Here is a 20,018-nt window from a genome sequence, read left to right on the forward strand (position 1 = left end):
AGGCATGAGGAATTTGACGCCGATCGATCAAATACCGATCAAATTACATACGAGTGCCGGCCAGCCGATTCACAGAGTGGACACTATAAGAATCCTGGGGCTGCTAATTGAGGCGAAAGGTGGTAGCACACAAACTGTCATGAAACTCACGTCCAAAACGGAGAACATGCTCCGGCTGATCCTCAGGATGACGAACCGCAGAGGAGGGCTCAGCGAGAGCAATCTCATCAGACTTTACCACGCCTTCCTCATCAGTCACGTAAGTTACGTAGCCTCGGTGCTAAGATAGACCAAGAGAGACGCGGCCAAGATAGAGACACTGATGCGCAAGAACATCAAAAGGGTGCTAGGTCTTCCGATCACTACAAGCACGGAGCAGCTCGATCGGTTAGGAGTCCACAATTCACTATCAGAAATCATCGAAGCGCAGACCAAGGCACAGGTCGTGCGGCTGTCGACCACCAGGGCCGGCAGGCGCATCCTAGAAGAAGCAGAGATAAATGCCGAGGCAGAGTGCAACGCACGCAAGATTGCGCTCAGCGCGGCGGTCAGGGGCACTTTCAAGGTAGAACCGCTTCCGAGAAACGTCCACCCGCAATTCAACGAGGGGCGCCGAAAGGCGAGGGCCCGAGCACTGCTGAAATCGACCGCCAACTGCCCGGGCCTGGCGGCATTTGTAGACGCGGCCCAGTATGGGCGCAGCGACCGGTACGCGGCCGTCTCGGTACGCTGGGATAGCACGATAATTAACGCAGCATCGGTCAAGGGGGTAACGTCCGAAGTGGCCGAACAGGTGGCAATAGCCATGGCAATGAGAGATCCCGAAAGTCCTTACGTCTACACAGATTCGCGATCGGCGGCAAGAGCATTCGCCTCGGGCTCGATATCCCGGGAAGCGGCGGACGTCCTCGGCAGCGAGGGAGCCGCGGGTCAGCACATCGTCAAATGGTTTCCAGCCCACATGGGGGCCGACGTGCACCCCGAATTTCCCAACGCCAACGAGCTGGCGCACGCACGCGCGCGAGGACTCACGCACCGCGGCGATCGTGGCGAGCGAAGTGGCGGGGAGGGAGGGGAGCACCGAGACCCGCTGCTCACCTTCAACGAAATAACAACACACTATCAGCTGTCGAGGAGGGCCTTCCCACTCCCCACGCTAAACTCACTAGACCACAGTCATCGATATTCAGAATGCTTCAGACAGGGTCGTTCCCCTCGAGAGGCAGACTGAGCCGTTATTCACCAGAAGTAGAGCCACAATGTCCGGATTGTGGCGAATCGTACTGCTCGCTAGCGCACATGCTCTGGCAATGCTCCGCGTTAAGCGGCACCGTGTTCACTAAAGAAGGAGACTGGGTGGACGCCCTGCAAAGCGACGACCACCAGACCCAGCTCCTGGCCGTCCAGAGGGCTCACGAAAGGGCGGAGGCTCACGGGCTTCCCGTCCCAACGTGGGTGCGGCCCGCGACCCCTGCCGGCCACTAAACCAAGAGTGGGTGGGGAGGGGTTCCTCAGGACACAATAAAGTTATTTCCTCCTCCTCCTCCTACCTTATCCATAAGTTTGAGACATTGCATTCAATAGGCAAAAACGTTTCAAAGAGAACATTAAACTCTATTCGCCATGCTAAATTTCAAGCAGTAGGCAACGAAGCTCAGTTTGGTTGCTTGGTGTTTCTTTTACCTTTCTATTATTTTTCCTTTTCTTCTTTTAATTTTTTTCGCTTTATTTATTTATTTACACCATTTCGGTATTTCTTTTATTATTACTTTTTCACGAGCCCCGGTTTCTGCCGCTCCTTCTGTTATCTCTTTCGCAGACAGGATAGCCCGCGGCCACCAGTGAAGCAAGTAAAGCAGGTGCTATGCACGCCGTTGACACGTGACTGACACACGGCCGTTGACAAGCGACTGACAGACGGCCGTGTCACCGGCCTTGTGCACAGCACTCCTTTATTCTCAAATCTACACCCTCGCCGTTAACACACCTTGGCTCGCTGCCGCGCCCACCCGCCTCACTCCCTCACCCCTTTCGAAGAACCGTACCTATATATACTATGCCGAGGAAAGCAATATCATAATATCTTCTATCATCAATCTATCAATAACATGGCCACCGAGAAAGTTCCTGCAGTAAAATACCAGGCGGTCATATTTTGTACAGACCTGACATGGCATAAACACATTCATTACATCACCACCAAAGCGTCGAATACCCTGGGTTTTATTAGGCGTCACTTAGATTCCGCAAACCAGGAAACCAAACTATTAACATGCACAACTTTAGTCAGACCGCAACTCGAGTACGCCGCCATCATCTGGAATCCGCACCAAGCATACCTTGCCGGGAAACCAGAATCATTGCAGAATAAGAGCGCTAGGTTCATCGCAAGGAAGTACTCTTGCTACTCCAACATTACTGATATCAAATCGCGTCTAAATTTATTTTCACTGGAAACGCGAAGACATGTTACCCTGTTATCTCACTTTGACCGACTTTATTACAATCCTGCGCCATTCACAGAATCTCATATCAAACCGACCCATCGCATCTTTCCTCGATTAGATCACGGCTTCAAAGTACGACCAAACATCGCTCGTACCAAGCTCGTGCGTCATTCGCCATTGTTCCTTGCCATTTACCATTGGAATAAGATGCCTGCGGAAATCGTTTCTGTCACCAACCCTTTCGTTAGCGAATTGGTGTGGTTATTGCGTGCCGATGCTTAAAATTGTATTATTCTCTATTGTTGTCAACTGATCAGTTGACTTCAACTGATCAGTTGAAGTTGTTTGGATCGGACTGCTGGTACGATCTGTTGGGAACTCGGCGCTGACGCCCGTGGTTGTACCTGGGTCGCAAGCCCCAAGGGTAGCGTTGGCCTGGCGGCCTGGGGTACAACTGGAAGCATCCGAAGGTCCCGGCAAAGCATGAGTCGACTGGTAACAACGAAACAACTTGTTTATTTTAACATCGCAAAGAGTTGGCGGTCAGGTTTGACCGAAGTAGAGAGACGGGAGAGCACTTCACTCAACAGAAGAAATCGGAGCCCTCCTTTTGGCGTCCGGGGGCAGCTGTTTTTATACTCTCGCAGTTGAGGGCAAGAAGGAACCCCTCAAAAGACGAGCACGTGAATGTACAATGGGCTAATGGTGACGCACACTGTCGTAGCGATGCCGTAGCACCATGTCGAGCACGATCTCGTAGCACCCTGTCGTGGCGCTGCCGGTCGGACACAATGACTGTAATGAGAGGATGGTCCCTGCTTTGGCATCGCCTGTTTCGGGCACAATGACTGGAACGAGATCCCTGCTTTGGCATCGCCTGTTTCGGGCACAATGACTGGAATGAGATCCCTGCTTTGGCATCGCCTGTTTCGGGCACAATGACTGGAATGCGAGGATGATCCCTAGGCGGTCGCATCGCCGCAGTCGCGCCTGGAAACACCTGGCGATGAGTGTTGCGGCGACGACGATCGGGCCAAAATGTCTGCCGCCCCGCCGCAGTCGCGCCGGCAAAACCACGTGTCGCAGGCGAAACGCAACAGACCGCCCCGCCGGGGGAAGGAGATCCCGATGGACAGGGGACTGCATCCGCTGTCCGGAGGGATGTCGCTCGATGATGCTCATAACCGAAGTCGGGCGTCCCTCGACGTTTCTTGAGCGCAGCGCACAGAGAAGGCCTCGTTCTCTTGTTCAGGTTCGCACGGGACACTGCAAAGTGACTTCGGGAGAGTTCACATTTTTGTTCTCGTTCCCGGCAAGCGTTAGAACTACGCTGAAACTCAACCGCTCAGTCAGCAAGCACGGCACAACCCTCACTAAGCCCTGCCAGGCTCTTTCCCCTTTTTATACCACTGCCTAGTTCCTTACAGTAGTCTAGCATCACTCAGAACGCGTCCACAAATTGAAAAATTGCACTAGAAAGCATATCATCACTTTGAAACACTAAACAAAAGCAATATGTTAAAAAAAAATCCTGCCTCAGGAAGAAAAACATCAGTAACAAACAATTTTGAGGCTGATTCCTACGTTAGGGGCTTCGACTTAAGCCATCGGCGTTACCGTTGAGACTCCCCTTTTTGTAACGCACCTCAAAGGAATATTGTTGTAAAGCGAGGCTCCAGCGCAGGAGGCGGCCATTTTTGGGAGAGATGGTCTGCAGCCATTGGAGAGGGCAGTGATCCGTCTCAATGATAAACCTCGAGCCGGCTAGATAGCATGATAATTTCTGAACGGCCCACACGAGACATGCACACTCTTTCTCGGTGGCGCTATACGCCTGCTCACGACTGGTCAGCTTACGACTAGCATACAGGACGGGGTGTTCTACTTCTCCATTTTCCCGTTGGCACAGTACAACGCCCATGCCTCGCTCACTAGCATCGCACTGAACAATGAACCCTTTTGTATAGTCTGGCGATCGTAGCACAGGCTGGCTTGTTAGGGCACTCTTTAGGGCGCTAAAAGCTCTTTCCTTGGTCTCGTCCCAGACGACTGTTTGAGGCTCTGTTTTTCTTAGAGCATCCGTCAGGGGAGCCGCGATATCAGAGTACCTAGGGATGTACCTCTGATAGTAGCCGGCGACACCCAAGAACGACCGAATATCGGTCTTGGTGCGCGGTTGCGGAAAGTCTCGCACAGCGGCCACTTTTATTTCAGAGGGGCGGCGACGACCCTGACCAATCACGTGACCGAGGTAGACAACCTCGGCCTGTGCTATCTGGCACTTAGGAGCCTTGACTGTCAAGCCCGCTTCGCGCAGGCGGGTTAGCACTGCCCGCAAGTGTGTCATATGCTCAGACCAGGATGCGGAGAATATCGCTACGTCGTCTAGATACGGTAAAGCGAATTCTTGCTGTCCCCGCAACACTTTATCCATGAGACTTGAAAAACAGTATGGCGCGTTCTTCAAACCAAAACTCAACACTTTAGGACGGAATGTTCCCATTGGTGAAATGAACGCCGCATACCTACTAGCCTCTTCTGTAAGTGGAACCTGCCAATAACCCCTGACAAGATCTAGGGTGGAAATAAACTGAGCGCTACTAACTTTCTCAAGGCGCTCCTCGATGTTAGGGATCGGATAAATTTGATCCTTAGTGATGGAATTAAGCCTGCGGTAGTCGACGCAAGGACGAGGTTCCTTGCCCGGTACCTCAACTAAAATCAAAGGGGAGGTATAATCACTCTCACCTGCCTCAATAACACCGAGCTGTAGCATTTTCTTTACCTCAGCCTCCATAATATCGCTCTGGCGGGGTGACACCCGATACGCCTTGGATCGTACTGGCTCTGTGGAGGTAAGTTCTATATCATGAGTAAGTACAGAAGTCCTACCAGGCCTCTCAGAGAACAGACCTTGAAACTCTTGTAATAGCTGGTGTAGTTCGGTTTTCTGCTCGGGCGACAGCGGTGCTTTACTGATAAGGTCACTAATGACTTGACCGGTGTCTTCCCTGTTCGTCACTGAGCCTAGTCCTGGAAGCTCGACCGGAAGCTCTTCAGGAACGTTTACCATCATGCACACCACTGCTTCCCTTGGTCTATAAGGTTTGAGCAGATTACAGTGGTAAACTTGCTGTGCTTTCCGCTTTCCTGGCAGACTTACCACGTAGTTAACGTCCGACAGTTTCTGAACAATTCGTGCTGGGCCCTCCCACTGCACGTCTAGTTTGTTGTTTAGCGATGTGCGCAATATCATGACCTCATCGCCAACCTCAAAACGACGGGCCCTGGCTGTCCGATCATAATAAACCTTGGCCCTCTGCTGGGCCTTTGTCATTGCTTCACCTGACAACTCCTGTGCCCTTCTTAAGCGTTCGAGGAGCTTAAGTACGTACTCCACCACGACTGGGTCGTCGCCCCTACCTTCCCATGATTCTCGAAGCATGCGAAGCGGAGATCGAAGCGAGCGACCGTACACCAGTTCAGCTGGCGAAAACCCCGTAGCCGCATGCGGCGCGGTCCTTAAAGCAAACATCACCCCAGGCAGACACAGCTCCCAGTCAGTTCGATGTTCAAAACACAACGCTCTCAACCCGCGCTTCATGACGGAGTGGAGCTTCTCAACGGAATTCGACTGTGGGTGGTACACTGAGCTGTGTAACAGCTTTACCCCACACCTTTCGAGAAAAGTTGTCGTCAAAGCGCTAGTAAACACTGTGCCCTGATCTGATTGGATTTCCGCAGGGAAACCAACTCGCCCAAATATGGACAGTAGTGCATTAACTATCTCAACTGAGCTGAGTTCTTTAAGCGGCACTGCTTCAGGGAACTTTGTCGCTGGGCAGATCACAGTCAAAATGTGTCTGTACCCCGTGGCTGTTACCGGCAGAGGTCCCACTGTATCAATAACGAGCCGTCTAAAAGGCTCCGTAATGATAGGTACCAATTTCAACGGCGCCCTCGATTTGTCCCCTGGTTTGCCCACCCGCTGACAAGTGTCACATGTCCTCACGAAATGGTCTGCGTCCCGAAAACACCCTGGCCAATAGTACTCTTGCAAGAGACGGTCCTTAGTTTTCCTAACTCCAAGGTGTCCGGACCACGAACCCCCGTGTGACAAGCGCAACAGATCCTGACGATAGCATTGAGGCACGACCAGCTGATCGAACTCCACTCCTCTGCGGTCTAGATACTTCCGGTACAGGACTCCACCTCTTTCCACAAAACGCGCATTTTTCCTGGCGATACCTTCCTTGACATTGCAGCGAATGTTTTCTAGGCTGCCATCCTTCTTTTGCTCGGCTATCAAAGCCGACCGGCTGACTTTTAGCAACCTATCAAGTCCGTCTGACGTAGGCGCGATGAGCAAATCTGTAGATAGCTCTTCTAACTTTCCCTTATCGGGCATTTCCTCTCCAGTATCTGGCGCCTTCAACGCTACAGACTCAATTTTATTCAGTTCGGGCGTGCTCTGAATATCAGCTTGCTGCGCCTCTGACCCTTTTTCGTTGTTTGATAACGTCGGCCCCGCAACTACCGCCTTTGCAGCGAGCTCCCGAACCTTCGATCTGGTTAAGGCCTGAACACTAGCTTCACCAAACAAAAGCCCCTTCTCGCGCAGGAGGTGATCGGACCTGTTTGAAAATAGGTACGGGTACTGAGGTGGCAGCATAGATGACACTGCGGCCTCCGTCTCAAGCGCTCCGAAAGGTCCTTCAATAAGCACTTTTGCTACCGGCAGACACACGCTATGAGCTTCCACGGCTTGCTTGATCCACGCGCACTCGCCCGTGAACATATGGGGTTCTACATAAGATGGGTGAACTACATCCATCGTAGCTGCGGAATCGCGAAGCACTCGGCCCTCTTTCCCGTTCACGAGGAGGTCTCGCATGTAAGGCTCGAGAAGCTTCATGTTCTCGTCAGTGCTGCCTATTGAAAAAAACACAACTTTTGGTGTTGTTTCCGGACACTGCGCCGAAAAGTGACCCGGCTTCTGGCACGTATAACACAAGCGCGCTCGCCTCATCTCGAACCGCTTTCTGCGTTTGGCTGCCGCCGTCTCTTTACGTTTGGTCGGACTGCTTTCACTCGCATCCTCACTACGCGTGTCCCCCTTTAATCTCATGGGCGTGAACCTCGGCCTCTCAAACTTCGAGCCAAATTCACCCTTTTGACCGTCCTTAGCTCCGCGAGCCCGACGCGTCACAAACTCCTCGGCTAGCTCAGCGGCTTTAGCCACCGTACAAACGTCTGGCCTATCCAAGACCCAGTATCGCACGTTCTCCGGTAACCGACTATAAAACTGTTCTAGCCCGAAACACTGCAGAACTTTATCGTGGTCACCAAACGCTTTCTCTTCTTTGAGCCACTCCTGCATGTTCGACATAAGCCTATACGCAAACTCTGTATATGACTCACTTTTGCCTTTCTCATTTTCCCGAAACTTCCGACGGAACGCCTCCGCAGACAGCCGGTACTTTTTTAGCAGACTCGATTTTACTTTGTCGAAATCCTCTGCCTCCTCTCTATCCAAGCGAGCGACTACGTCGGCCGCCTCGCCGGGTAACAAAGTGAGCAAGCGCTGTGGCCACGTTTCCCGAGAGAACCCCTGCTTCTCGCACGTTCGCTCAAAGTTAACCAGGAACAAACCAATGTCCTCTCCAAGCTTAAACGGCCGCATCAGGTCAGTCATTTTGAACAATACTCGTTCTCCTGCACCGTGTGCCTGACTTCCATTACGAGCGCGTTCCATCTATACCTCAAGACGCTTCATTTCCAAAGCGTGTTGACGGTCACGCTCTTGTTGCTCTCGCTCTTTCTGTTCTTTACGTTCACGCTCTTCTTTTTCTTTTTGTTCTTTACGTTCACGCTCTTCTTTTTCTTTCTGTTCTTTACGTTCACGCTCTTCTTTTTCTTTTTGCTCTTTAAGTTCGCGCTCCTGTCTTTTTGCAGTCTCTCTCTCTTCAATGGTCTCAAGGCATTCCGACAGCTCGTCATCCTCAGCCTCTAACTCAAGAATAGCCTTTATCAGTTCCGGTTTTCTTAGTTTGTCTGAGACATCCAGACCCAACTCTCTTGCAAGCTCCAACAATTTCGGTTTGCGCAACGACTTCAAATCCATGGCTGCTCTGAATGCTGCTTTCTCTACTGCTTACTATTGTCTTGCCGCAAACTAACCCGGCAGCAGCGACAACCACAATTACCAGCTCTGTTTCTGACACTAACAAAAAGCCTGGCAAAGCTCAGAAGAAGAAAGTCCCGCACTCACCAAACCTCGCAGGCAGGAATTCCGCGCAGTCGTTCCGCTGCAGGCAACCAGTCATCACACAGGGCTCGTTGCACTGCTCCCGGATCGTCGTTGAGCTGCTCAGCATACCGTCAACTGCATCTCTTCGCTGCTGGCCTCCGTTGTCGCGATCTCACCGCTGGCAGACAGTTGTTTGAAGTCGGAGGCGATCTCACCGCTGCCAACCAGATGTTTGGATCGGACTGCTGGTACGATCTGTTGGGAACTCGGCGCTGACGCCCGTGGTTGTACCTGGGTCGCAAGCCCCAAGGGTAGCGTTGGCCTGGCGGCCTGGGGTACAACTGGAAGCATCCGAAGGTCCCGGCAAAGCATGAGTCGACTGGTAACAACGAAACAACTTGTTTATTTTAACATCGCAAAGAGTTGGCGGTCAGGTTTGACCGAAGTAGAGAGACGGGAGAGCACTTCACTCAACAGAAGAAATCGGAGCCCTCCTTTTGGCGTCCGGGGGCAGCTGTTTTTATACTCTCGCAGTTGAGGGCAAGAAGGAACCCCTCAAAAGACGAGCACGTGAATGTACAATGGGCTAATGGTGACGCACACTGTCGTAGCGATGCCGTAGCACCATGTCGAGCACGATCTCGTAGCACCCTGTCGTGGCGCTGCCGGTCGGACACAATGACTGTAATGAGAGGATGGTCCCTGCTTTGGCATCGCCTGTTTCGGGCACAATGACTGGAATGAGATCCCTGCTTTGGCATCGCCTGTTTCGGGCACAATGACTGGAATGCGAGGATGATCCCTAGGCGGTCGCATCGCCGCAGTCGCGCCTGGAAACACCTGGCGATGAGTGTTGCGGCGACGACGATCGGGCCAAAATGTCTGCCGCCCCGCCGCAGTCGCGCCGGCAAAACCACGTGTCGCAGGCGAAACGCAACAAAGTCAACGCCTGTGTCGTGTTCTTCCTTCAGTCCTCGTCTTTTGCGCTGTGCACACATGTCTATGTAATGCTTGTAAAAGGGCCTTTAGAGTACATGAATAAAAAAAAATATGTCGCCTTGAAAAAAACTAGTCCGCTTGTAGAAATGCTGGCTCCCGCTTTCGCCTTCTTCTCGTTTTGCTTATCGTCTTGAATTTCCATCTCCAGCCTTCACCCTGTTTTCCCTAGATGGCGGTAGGGCTTCTTGGGACACGAAACGGGAGGACGAACGGAACGGACCAGAAGATGACCCCGGGCACTTAGCCTAAGAACGCTGCGTATTCAAAAGCAGCTCGGTGAAGACGAAGACGAGGGCTATACACTACCACTGGCATTGTCTCCCAGGACAAAAAAAAAAATGCAGCAGGCAACAAGGCGCTCGACAGAATCAGGCGGCCGTTAATGTTGTTCTACGACGAAGTCATCGCAACGCTCGAACCTACACAACATTGCTTCCGGGCAGCAGCTTTTTTTTTTTTTTTTTTTTTTTTCAAAATGAGACCTTCCCCGACAGACCCGCACTATTTCACATAAAGTTGTACTCGGCACGTCCCAAAGTCACAAGCGACGACATCGCTACCTACATGCGCGCTGAAAGGCGCCGCTCGCTCGCGGGTAGAACAGCTCTACGACGTCTCAATGGGGATAGTTGCCAGAGTTTCCCCGGCTTATGTGTATATATGTGCCCATTTCGCAGAAGAATCCGTGCAGCGTGACAAGTGATTGGGAGCTGCTTGCTCGCCTCGAAAACGGTCCTCTTGCTTGGCTGGGAGTGTCGGCCGCGCGTGCCTCTGTGAGGCTGCACGCATTCAGCGTTCAGCGTGCGTCCCTTTCACCGGCGCTGTGAAGAGCATGTCTTGCGCTTGCTGCAGCCACAAAGAAAATATGTGCGAGTAGCGCGGTGCTGGGGCTACAAACATTTCGGTCATGTTTGCCAAAGCTGGTAATAAACGACAAAGCGTTGTCAGAAGTTCCAAACAGCGTCAGTGCTTACTTTTCTATCTACACAAGAAATTCCAGAGTCGAATGCAAAACACACGAGCACAAAAAAAATAACAAAAATAGAACAAGTCCATAGCCCCTTCACGCTCCTGCATAGCATGGCTTTGCGGCTGGCCCGCGAGGAATTTCAGGATTTTTTGCGCAATCGCAAAGATATTTATCCTTACGAGACGCAGTGTCCTACAATAGCTTCATCCTCCTCCATTCTCAGAAACGAGTCCTGATAATATCTTGCTATTAATGATGTTTAGGAACAGGTTCCTGGTCCATCTTGAAAACTATTCATCAGCCATCTTCAACTAAAGCTAACAATGAGGTATAAATCTCCTTTTAAACATTGTTAGATGCAGCAGCTGCTAGTGGAGCTAGGTAAAAGGAGCCTGAAATTAATGCATTATAAAGAAGTATGCCATGCTACAGCAAGGTTGACTTAACATGTTCACTTCTATGCATACACTCTGCCACTGGCCTGTTTTCTGATAGCGGGCGATGCGGCGATCTTATCGAGCATATCACTTGCCTCTCGGTCGATAAGTTCAAGCTGACACAGAGATGTTTCAATGTCTCGTCACAGCTGCATGCGTGGCACTTGTAAAGTGTTCTCAATGTAAACTCTGCGCAGAAAGCTAGAACATGCGCTGCTCAAGTTCCTCAGGTTTTTGACAACGCTCTCTGCTACCGCTGGGTTGTGTACGCGGTTTATTTCAATTCAATTCACATTTATTCCTCAAGAATACATCCTGGAAAGGCATGTCGGCTACAAGCTGACTCAACAGTTTGTCCGTTTGTCTACGCCCATAAGTCCCCACAGGGTAGTTGCGTACAATCAGGCATGAACGTACACTGGAGTTGCTTTCTCTTTTTGGTGAAAACCTTGCCCGTACAGTCCAACAGTTGCAGGACAAATACTCGCTCACTATAAGCTATTCAAGCTCGGACTCTCAGTGTGCCTCTTGGCTTTCAAGACTTGCAACAACAATGGCCCCTATAGCAATCGGCCGAGCCCACCCAATACAAACGCACATTGCGGTGGAAGTGCGCATAGGACCCGAGTCGGTTACCACCATCGTGCTTTCAGATAGGCTGCAGGGATGTGCTACAATCTCTGCTCACTGAACCAGTCCTCCGTCAAGTTTTCCTTCAGCAACTAAGTCATCGACTGCTCCTTGGTGCTTGGTTTGGAGTACACCTCACCATACCAAGAATGAAAAAAAAAACCCGAGCTCTCATTCCCTGCTCTTCAACACTTATCTCAGTGTGCGGGAGAGGTACATTGACCAAGTCCACATTTATGCTGGCGGTCGGCCACTTTCAAGCTCTCTGCAGGAGCCGTCGCTTTCCCAGCGGGAGTCACCACATTCGGTTTCAAAACAGGCTCTCCGACGCTGACGCTTCCAGCTCTTCGCGCTGCACTTGCACTGGTTAGCCTAGAAAACCGCCAAAGATGGTCTGTAATCAGCAAATGCGAAAGCGCCGCTGCAGACTTTATTATCAGCCCTGCGGCGCAGACCACATGAATAAATGGCGCTCGCGGTGATAGAGCTCATTCATACCTTGACCTAAAAAAGGAATGACATGGCTTTTCGATGGCTGCCAAGTCCCTGTGGTGTTACGAGTAATAAGCACGCCCATAACGCTGCACGGACAACTCGTCAAGGCGGCCCGCCAGAATCAACATCATTTTCACGCTCAGTTGCAGCTAGAACACTTGGCCTGTGCGGACGAGACATCACTCTACGCGGCACACGCGAAGTTTTCTCTACAGCCGACTGGACCGCCTGGTTCTGCCGGGACACCTCCGACGCGATGCTAACCTGCCTTGCCGGCTGTGGCTAGAAGCAGCCTATGCAAAATATTGCATTTCACATTGGAATGACTGACAACGCTGCGTAGAATGACTCCGGTCTCGAGGAGACAGGAACACATCTTGTGCGACTGTCCTGGGTGCAATGTGCAAAGGCAAATCCTCGCGACTACGCTAGATTGTATCGACGACAGATCATTACCAGAACAGATCATTTTAGAATACTGCCCTCACAAGACGTCGCAGCAGAATCAGAACTGTACTTTATGGAATTACGAATGCGTAATACACAATTGAGGATACAGAAGGAGGTCACAGAGAACAAAGCTGTAAGGCGACCTCCTGTCAAGTAGTAGAAGGCGTCGCAGCGTCGCCGGAGAGCCGAAGCATCGATTGCGATAGAAGAGAGAGAGAGAGAATATTTAATGGCAGAAAGGTGGAGAGGTCGGCCTGAGTGAATTGCCTCTAGCCTGCTACTCCACGCTGGGTAAGAGGTTTGGGGAATGACAGAGATAGGATGTGAAGAGGAAGGAAGATGGTGGTATGGTGGATATGATGAGGGCTGCACAGCACAATGTTTCTGTGTAATGCGTAAGTGTACACTTCAGAGCAAAAGCAGAGTCATCTTCGCGTGCAGAGGTATAAGTTACTGCAGCGTAGCGAAGAGACTGTCTATAGCGTTAATAATTTTTGCCGCTGTTAGCGCCGCTGGCGTATTTAAACCGGACAGTAGCAGCTGCAGGGCGGCGATTATTTGTCGCAGCATGGCTTTGGTGACTGAGTCCCATGGCGATATCTGAGTGCACTGTCCTTGCTCGCGCTGACAGTCTGAGGCCCGTGAGCGCGGCGGTAAGCGTGGCCATACATTCGGTTCCGGGCTGATTGCGATAGAACATTAGTAGACAGCTATAGGAGGCACGGGCACCAGCTTTATCGGCCGTATAGATTTGTAAACATTCGCTTGCTAACTATATTACCAAGTATGGCGTCACGCGCACAAGCAAACATGAACACCTCTCACTCGATTACTGCGCGCACTCGCTGTCAATGCGCTGTAGTGAGGAAGCGCAGCACTACCAGCTAGTGAATTGACCTTCGTGCCACCTTTCGCTTCAACGCTATGTAAGCGTCGAGAATACGAAGCTATCAGCAATCGGTACACTCTGTCCCCAACGCAGATCGGTTTCAACGCAGCCGCCGACGGAGTAGAACGCCCCCCCCTTTCACCCCTTCTCCCTCCTCCCGGTGCCTTGCGCGCGACGGAAGACGCAGCGGTTCCTCCACGCTTTTGTCCCTTGCGCGCGCGAGATTGAGCCAGCATCGTCGGCTAACGATCGCACGGTTGCTGTCGCACATACAGCATACGACGCGGACTTGAACTTTTATACGGAGCACCACCACGACGACGACGACGACGGTGACGGCGGAAATGCGCCTGGAGTGCCCACATAATTGCTGTCGCATAATAAAAATTGACACTCACTTAAGTATCCCCACGTGATTTGCGGAAGCATTCAAATGCACCTTAACTCACTTTCACGCACCTTAAGAGGAAGCTTTAGCTTGGGCCTGTCAGGGTTGGCGTCTGACACCACGTGGCGAAAAGAATTTCATCCGACCATCTTCGTCGGAATGAGGCGTGACTTCTTCGGCGATGGTTGGCGTCCTGCACATCGTGCACAAAGAACTTTTTCTCACCGGACCTTTTACCAGGCCTCGTCGAAATGAGGCGTGACTTCGCCTGCTATTGTGGGCGTCCTGATCCACGTGCAGAAAGAACTTTCTCTCACCGGACCTTTTAGCAGGCCTCGTCGAAATGAAGCATGACTTTCTAATTCGCCATGACCGTTTCGAGTGTACCTGTCTGCCGGAAGCCCCGCAGTGTACAGCCTCTTTTGTGTGTGTGTGCGTGTGCGTGTGCGCGTGCGCGTGCGTGCGTGCGTGTGCGTGCGTGTGCGTGCGCGCGTGTGTGTGCGTGTGTGTGTGTGTGTGTGCGTGCGTGCGTGCGTGCGTGCGTGTGTGTGTGTGTGTGTGTGTGTGTGTGTGTGTGTGTGTGTGTGTGTGTGTGTGTGTGTGTGTGTGTGTGTGTGTGTGTGTGTGTGTGTGTGTGCGTGCGCGAGTTTAGAGAGGTCCTTTCCTCGAATTGGACCTAGAAGAGAACTTCCACGAACCCGCAAAGCGCCGAAGAGGCGGACAGGCGTCTACAATTCCGGGAGGCGGGACGACTTCTTCCTTTCAGCAGGCTCGGTATAACCAGAGGAGGAGGGGCCCTCTTTCCGTGCCGGTCACGTGACATCGACGGATGCAAGATCCCGCCCACGATTGTAAGAGCCTATTTAAGGGGCTCCGAAATGTACTTTCAATCACTTGATGCTCTTCTTATTTTCTTTCATCTACCTTTGAATAAACTGTGCAAGTTTCGCACTAGAAAATCGTCTCGCCCTTGCTTGGTCGCCATGGTCTACCGGATGCCTGCAGCTAGACGACAACGCCACGCTACCCAATAAGTAACGCCGGTCGAGCTTCGATAGGGAGGCGCCGCTACTACTCGGCAGCAGTACGATACGCTACCCTGGAGTACGCAACAGGCCCAACTCCGACGCGGCCTATTCAAATACATGTAAAACGCAAAGACGTTTTTGTGAGATAGCCCCTGGGCCAATTTTAATTAAATTTGTTGCATCTGAGAGAGAAAGTCAAATTCTAGTGACTGTTGGAAGCGGAATTTCGATTTAGGTTTTGTATATTGTTAAAAAGATTTTCAAAAATTCGAAAGCTTGAAAAAAATAGAAGCACAAAGTATACAAATTCATAGCTCTGCGTCAAGAATAGATATCGCGGTTGTGTTAACGGCATCCATGAGATCACTGAAAGCGGACAAATTTGTTGCGTCATTTTATATCTTACATGAATTGGTTACGTCGTGTACAAGGGTTCTCCAAAAGCTGTATTTCCATATTACTGAATTTTTTTTAGATTCATGTGTAACACATCAATTTTGTCCGCTGTAGATGTACTATTAGATGCAATACGCAGAATTGTGTTATCATTTTTCGTTGCTCAGTTACAGAGTAGTAAACTTGATAGTTGCGTTTTTTGAAAATGTTCGAAACAGCCCCTAGATTTTAAGTTTTTCTTTTGAATGCTACAAATCTCGTCAAATTTGGTGCAATGGTTGCCGAGAAAAACGAATTCTCCTTTTACATGTATTTAGATAGGAGCGCCCGAGCTAAAGCTTCCTTCTAATACGCTGTAATTCTCCTCCATTCAGTTGATCTTAATTCACTTTACTCCGCCCGAAGTCACCTTCCTCTGACTTCACAAATCTAAAGGGGAGAGGGTGTGCACCCTGGCGAGGAAAGCATAGGTCGCCTTGAAAAAGACAAGTCCACTTGTCGAAACGTCGGCTCCTGCTTTCGCCTTGTTCTCGTTTTGCTCATCTTCTTACTCTAACTTGTAACTTTAGTTCACTTTACTACACTGCAATTCACATTACTTCAAATTAATTATCCGTAATTACTAATAATTAACGTTGTCAAACTGTTTACTGTCTTCTGTATTACTACTGAGGTTATGCAAGACGCTGATGAGGTCGCCTCCTCCCCATTGACGGCGCCGTCACGCGACCAAGAACGCACGCCATAGGCCACACGTTTACCCATTTAGATGGCTGCGACGTGTCGTGTGCCACGACGAGCGCACTAGGCGCACCTGCAGTCAGCCAGAACCGTGGAGCCGGCGTGGCGTCGAGAACGCGTGCTCGTCTCACAGACCGGAAGGCCCGAGCTCGATTCCTGCCCAGATCTAAATTAACCGAATTTCCTTTTCAAACGCATTAATTTACTTTGCTTACAGGAACCTCTCTAAGAAGTGTAACGCCAATGCGATCCTCTCTGCGGGCCTCCTACTTCTCAACACCGGCAGTCCCACATTCGTGCGCCGGGGTGCGCGGAAGAGCGCCATCGACTTGTCGCTTGTGAGCGAGGGTTGCCACTACGAGTGGCGACGTAGCCCCGACACTCAGGGCTCCAATCATTACCCGATCTCCCTCGAGCCGCACGCTACAGCCCATGGACCGCGGCGCTCCTACCGTGTTACCGACTGGACACAGTTTCGGAAACTCTGTGCCACGCCCCCTACTGCGAACACGGATTTCCTGACTCACGTGACACTTTGTGTCGACGCCGCCACGAAATGCTGTTCTGTGCCTGCGGGAACGCCGGTGCCCGACATCAAGCTGCTTAACCATCGAGCTGTCCGGCGCCACGCTGAACATCGAGCCATCAAGAGTGACAGGAGAGGGGATTGGACTCTCTACAATCGCCTTGATGCGGCGTGCCGCCGTCATGCCAGGCAGCGGCGCAATCAGAGCTGGAGCAGTTTGTGTGTGTCGCTCGACGATACGCGCAACAGATCGCGCAACGATACGACGATACGCGCAACCGGACCTTCGACCGAAGGTCCCTCGCTGTCCTGCGCTTTCCATCGCGATCGCACAGGGCTTGAGCGTAGAGCAGCTCGCGGACGCGTTCGCCGCCGCCTTTGCACCGCCGCCGCCGTTGCTTCCGCCGCACGGGCCAGCTTTCGAGCTTCCCGAGCTTCCTGAGCACAACAAAGCCGCTCTCCTCGCGCCGCTTCGCTACTTCCCGACGAACGGAATTCTGCAGCAGGTGAAGGCGCTGTGCACGGAGGACTTCACCTTGAGCGAGCTTCGCATCGTGCTCAGCGCTCGTAGGCGACGTTCTGCGCCGGGCGCGAATGGAATCACCTACCAGACGTTGCGAAACATCGATGACGAGCAGTTCCCATCGCTGTTGGAGGTGCACAACCGCGTCTGGCGCACCGGCGTCGTCCCTCCCGAGTGGAAAGAAGCAACCGTGGTACCACTGCTCAAGAGTGGCAAACCGCGAAGCAGCGTGAGTTCCTACCGCCCGGTTTCACTCACGTCTGTCGCCGGTAAGACACTCGAAGCTATGGCACTTCGTCGTCTGGAGTAGATTGCGGCGGCACTCGACGCATTCGCTCCCGAGCAGAGCGGCTTCCGCCGGCTGCGCGCAACGGCTGACGCCCAGGCCGAGGTTGTCGCTACTCTCGATCAGGCGGCGAGCCGTCGCGAGGCCGGCTTCCTGGTCCTGCTTGATGTACAGGGAGCCTTCGATGGGCTGCCGCATTCCACGATCGTCAGTGCGCTGCACGAGCTCGGCATCACCGACCGACTACTCGACTACGTGCGAGCCTTCTTGTCTGATCGCACGCTTCGGGTGCGGGTTGGAGGTGCGCTTAGCCGGCCGCGCAGTGTGTTTTCTGGTGTTCCGCAGGGCAGTGTTTTGAGCCCCTTTTTGTTTAATCTTGCCCTCGCGCGACTTCCGGACTACATCCCAAAAGCGATGTCGCACGAAGTACGGGTGGCAATCTAGCTGACGACATCACCCTCTTTCCGACTGGCCCTACTCAAGTCGGTTATCAGGTGCGTGCATCTGTCCATACGGCAATTGACGCGGTGGACCAGTACATGGGAAGCATCGGCCTCCAGCTGTCGGTGACCAAAACAGAGGCACTACCGGTACACCCGCGAGGAACGCGAGCACGTTCCGAAGCGCCACCGCTGACTCTGCGCCGTTGCCCTCTCCCGTGGCGCAAGAGCGTCCGTTACCTCGGCCTGCAGATCGACTGCCGCGTCAACTTCAATGCGGCCGTCTCCCACATCTGCAAGCAATCAAGGAAAGTCGCCAGCGCCGCGCGCTCTCTTCTCGTGCGTGGACACGGATGCACGCCGCAACTCGCTCTGCGCGTGTACAACTCTGTGGCCACATCGAGGGCACTCTACGCCCTCCCCACCACCAACGCTCGAGCGGCGAATTGGAATGCCATTGACATGGCGCACCGTACTGCGGTGCGAGAACTATACGGCCACCCTCGCTCCTCCCAAGTAGGGACGACACTCGCGGAAGTGGGCAACTGGCCGCCATCGCTTCGTGCACGAAAGCAGGCGCTCCACTACATTGAGCGCCTGCAGCGCTCACCACAGGGCCAGCGGCTCGTCTGCAGACTCCACTCCCTGCCGAACTCGGGAATGGGCAAGTGCGCCACCGACTTCTCAAAGCTCATCGGGTCGTCGCCACAGTTCGTCTCCCTGCCGTACTACTCCAGTCTGCTCGACGTGAACATCGCGGTGCCTGGCGTCGCATCAAAGCGCCGAACTGCGGTGTGCGCCATGAGACAGGAGACCGCCTCCCTACTGCACGAGCGACTGGCAGGACGACTTCTCGTCTACACCGATGGCTCGGTGACGCTGGACGGGTCTGGTGCTGCGGCTTGCACGGCACCGGACATCTCGGAAACGCGCCAGTGCCGACTGCGCTTTGCCGCGTCATCGACAGTGGCCGAACTCGCCGCCATCGATCTCGCTGCCGACCTCCTTTTGGAACATCCGAACATTGTGTCAGCGGCCATTCCCACTGACTCTCGTGCGGCGCTTTGCATGCTGGCCAGGGACTACGCCGGAGTGCTCCTTGTTGTTCGAGTTGGCTGCAAGCTGCGACACATCGTGAATCAAGGCTGCGACCTGGCGCTTCAATGGATACCCGCACACATCGGATTGCCAGGCAACGAGGAGGCTGACTCCCTCGCCAAGGCAGCGCACGGTGAGCGCTTTCCCCTCACCCACTTGGTGACCAGCTTCGACGCGGCCAAGACAGCGGTTCTGCGCAGCCTCACTGCGCAATAACCCGATCGGCGCGCCGCGGAGGGAACGCCCCCGCGCCTGCTCCCGCGTGCGGGCCTCTCTCTGGCTGACTGCGCCTTCCTTCTCCGCCTTCGCATCGGCTGCTACAAAACAGCGGCGCGCACACACAGGCTCACGGGAACCGGCAGCCCCGTGTGTGGTAGCTGCGACGGCGTGGAGACACTGGAGCATCTTCTACGTCACTGCCCGGCCTTCGGGACCGAGAGGGAGGCTCTGTACGCTTCCTACCGCCGATGTGGCTTGCCATCCACCAGCCTGCAGTGCCTACTCTTCCCCAATGCTCCCAGTTCCATCACCAAGCGTGCATTTTCGGCATTGATGGAATTCTGCGAAGCAACACACCTCAGAGCGCGGCTGTAGGCCCCGCAAACGCTTAGCTACATTGTCGTCTTTTCTTTTTTGCTATTCCGGTCTCTCTCTCCTTTTTACTTCCGGTCACTATCTCCATCTTTTTCTCCCCACACCCCTTTCCCCGTGCAGTGCTGTTGAGGTGTCCTCAACAGTTACGGCAGTGCACTTATCTCTTCCATCTCTCTTTTAAAAAATCACTTCACACATTTTCTTACGTGCTTTTTACTCTTTGCACTATCCGCCATTTTTGGTACCATCACTTGATGACGCTGGATTTTCTGCCCCATGGGACATATAATGCTTTCGCTATATTAATAACGATCTTGTCAACCTCAGTTACTCTGGACATAGCCTTTAGTTCACCGCATTTGCACCACGCGGCGTATGGACCTTCAAGGTTCAATATTTGCGCGATGACGCATGCAGTGTACTGAACGAAA

The 20,018-nt window shown here is 52.7% G+C and overlaps 1 protein-coding gene across 3 annotated transcripts in view; it reads right to left on the reverse strand.

Annotated features, from left to right (window-relative positions):
* Positions 1 to 20,018, reverse strand: part of Rbp6 (RNA-binding protein 6) — a 1,084,430-nt gene that overhangs the window by 875,363 nt on the left and 189,049 nt on the right. The gene's annotated exons all lie outside the window — the stretch shown is intronic.

Source organism: Dermacentor variabilis, chromosome 3 (assembly GCF_050947875.1).
Source record: "Dermacentor variabilis isolate Ectoservices chromosome 3, ASM5094787v1, whole genome shotgun sequence".
Classification (NCBI taxonomy): domain Eukaryota; kingdom Metazoa; phylum Arthropoda; class Arachnida; order Ixodida; family Ixodidae; genus Dermacentor; species Dermacentor variabilis.